General features: G+C 41.6%; 1 pseudogene; it reads right to left on the bottom strand.

The window, feature by feature from the left end:
- Window positions 1-768: 768 nt before the first annotated feature.
- On the bottom strand, window positions 769-1,715 carry LOC101431203 (olfactory receptor 11A1-like; annotated as a pseudogene).
- Between the last annotated feature and the right edge of the window lie 1,393 nt (window positions 1,716-3,108).

The raw sequence follows: 3,108 nt of genomic DNA, 5'->3' as shown, positions 1-3,108 counted from the left end.
TGAGGTGGTGCAAGAGAGTAATCGCATCTCTCCCACTCGGGAAGTTCCCATGATGGGTTCCTGGAGCTGCCTACTGAGAATACAAGCAAACACAGAAGAACACACAGTGAATGGACACAGAGAAGAACAGACAATGGGGGAAATGGGGGGATAAATAAAATTAAAAAAATATTTTTAAAAAAGAATGTTGTACAGGCAAGACTTAAATACAACCTAAAATCCCCCAAAGTAGAATATTATCTAAACAAACCATATTTTGCCATATTATGAAGACCAGAAGAATAAAGGGGATAATTATTAAGACAGAAAGATGTTCATATCATGGTATTCAATGGAAAACCAGATTATAAACTCTATGATCTAACATGTTATATGTACACACATATGTATAGAACAAAATTCTGGAATGTCATACAATAATAATTAAGCCTATATTTCTAGGTTTGTTTTGACGTTGTTATTTTTGTTCATCTTTGTTTTCTGTCTTCTATATTAAATATTCATGAGCTATTTAATAAAGAACTTATAGAGTTTAAAATATTTTTTAATATAGCACTTGAAAAATATTGCCCTACCATTCTCACTTTTAGAATAACTATAGAAAAGATGAGAAGGGAACATCAGAATAGAATAAAGTTATTCTTCTCCACTCAATCTTTTATTTGAAATGTCGTAGAATAAAAATTTAAAAGTAAATAAGTACAATATACCCAAAGTATATTTGAGTGTGCAAAGTCCAAAAAATAAAATCTTTTCCACCCTCCTCCTTCAATCAGGTGCTTCAGATTGCCTAAGGTTGAGAAGCCTCCACAGTGCCTGGTGAATCTCCTTGTTCCTCAGGGTGTAAACCAGGAGGTTGAAGATGGGGTGAGCACCCTGTTGAGCAGGGAAAAGACCGTGCAGAGGAGCAGAGAGTGGACAGCAGGGGGTGCAATGTACAAAATCATGAGGATTGCTTAGAGTGAAGACACTACAACCAGGTGAGAGGAGCAGGTGGAGAAAGCTTTTCACCTGTTGGCCTCCAGCAGGAACTCTCAGCAAGGTCACCAGGATCTGAGCATAATACATCAGGATCAGTCCAAAGGGAACAGCGAGGCAGACCACGGAGAGAATGGATGTTGTCACCTGGGCCATTCTGAGATCTGAGCAAGGCAGCTCCACCAGGGGCATGAAGTCACAGTAAAAGTGATGGATGAGGTTGGGGTTGAGGAACTTCAGCTGTGCCGTCAGGGCTACAATGAGTCCATCTGCCAGGAAGCCAGAGAGATAGGCTGTGAGCACTAGCCTCAAGCACCATCTGGGGCCCATCAGGAGAGGGTAGTAGAGCAGGCAGCAGATCACAAGGTAGAGATCGTATGCCATGACGGCCATCAAGAAGCACTCAACCTGGCTAGAGAGCCAAAGATAAAAAACTGGAGCAAGCACCCAGCCACAGAGATCGCTGCCTCCTGCAAAAAGCCCTCCAGCATTTTGGGCACTACAGTGGAAGTATAGTGGAGCTCCAGGAGGGACAGATTAGCCAGGAAGAAATACATGGGTGTGTGGAGCCTCTGGGAGCTAATCACTGCCACGACGATTAGCATGTTTCCTGTGACGATGGAGACATAGATGACAGTGAGCACAGCAAAGAAAGGGAGGTGCAGTTCAGGGATGCCGTAGAAGCCAAGGAAGATAAATTCAGGAATAGACTGGTTTCCTATGGAGGCAATTCCCATATGTACCATCCAACTTTCTCTTCGGCAATGATTAGGGGAGAAATTTTAGTGTAGCTCTATATCTTCTACACTAAACCTATGACCAGTGGGCTTAAAAGAAAAAGATCAGAGTGAGTCTCCCAAACAAGAATCACTTGCACAAGTCCTCATCTGTCCCTCTTTTTAACTGCTTCACCGACTCCAATTCCTCTCTGCCTTCCTTAATTGTGGGTATTCTCCAAGGCTCAAAATGTTTATCCAAACTCACTATTTCAGTCTATCAAACTCCTTTATTCTTTAGTTCAATCCACATGTCTAACATATCATGAAGTTCACTCCCCCAATCTGTATAACCAGCCATTGGATCCTTCTTAAGCATCACACACATAATATCTTCCAAATGCCTACTAGATGCATCCATTGAGATTTCCCATCATCAGTTCAAAATCAGCATGTCCAACACCAAAACTCTGTTATCTTCCCTGGTCACAGTAAGCTATTCTATGATTAGTCTGATAATTCTTCCCTGACCTTGCTTCCTACCTTCTCCAATCCCAGTCAGGGTCTGGACTGATGTGGGCCAGGATCCAGGGCAGAGAGCCTTTCATATCATGAGAAGATGTAATTCCTCTATCTTGTATGCAACAAGGCAAAATTAGAGACTTTTAAACAGTAGGACAGCCTGGCCCAACCTCATTTTGATAGTGTTGTATAATCTAGACCCAAGGTAACAAGAGGCAAAGCCTTGGATTGGATGCACTTTTCCTCCCCAAAAGAATGCAAACTCATCTAACACAGGGACTAAATTTTTATATCCATCACAGCACCCAACAAACTCCTACACAAAGATGAAGTCTTCAGTAATGCCTAATGCTTAAAACCACCTGTCACCAAACACAAGACTATGTGGACCTAGAAATCTGACAGGTTCTTTCACCAACCTCCAACTCCTACCACTAAAAGCTGTTCCCTTACTCTGCCCAAATCATCACTTCTTTGTGACAAGACTCCTTCGGTGGATCTCGTTTAAACCTAGACTATTTTATCTAGCCCAACATGAGCCTTGGATTCTTTCTACAGCATTCCTGCTCAGTAGGAGAGGTAGGAATCAAAACTAGGCTAGAATGCCCTCAGGAATAGATAGCTCACCACCTCACCTCCCCAGGCAATCAATCCATGGTAATTCTGTCAGCAATTTGTTCCTAGAATGAGCCAATAGTTGCTTCCCTGAAGCTTCCATTCATACATCTTCCATCATAAATAAATATAACTCTTCTTTTTCTATGACATCCTTTTAGCTAGTTGAAATCAGGAAGAGATAAAGCAGAAGACTTGGCAATAAGGACAAACAAATGTTTCGTGATTTTGTTGCAAACCTGATATGTGTATTATAATCCATTCCATGACAGTTCAA

This window comes from Dasypus novemcinctus, chromosome 22, assembly GCF_030445035.2.
Source record: "Dasypus novemcinctus isolate mDasNov1 chromosome 22, mDasNov1.1.hap2, whole genome shotgun sequence".
Lineage (NCBI taxonomy): Eukaryota > Metazoa > Chordata > Mammalia > Cingulata > Dasypodidae > Dasypus > Dasypus novemcinctus.
The sequence above is the reverse complement of the archived record's forward strand: the minus strand, read 5'-3'. Positions and strand labels throughout refer to the sequence as shown.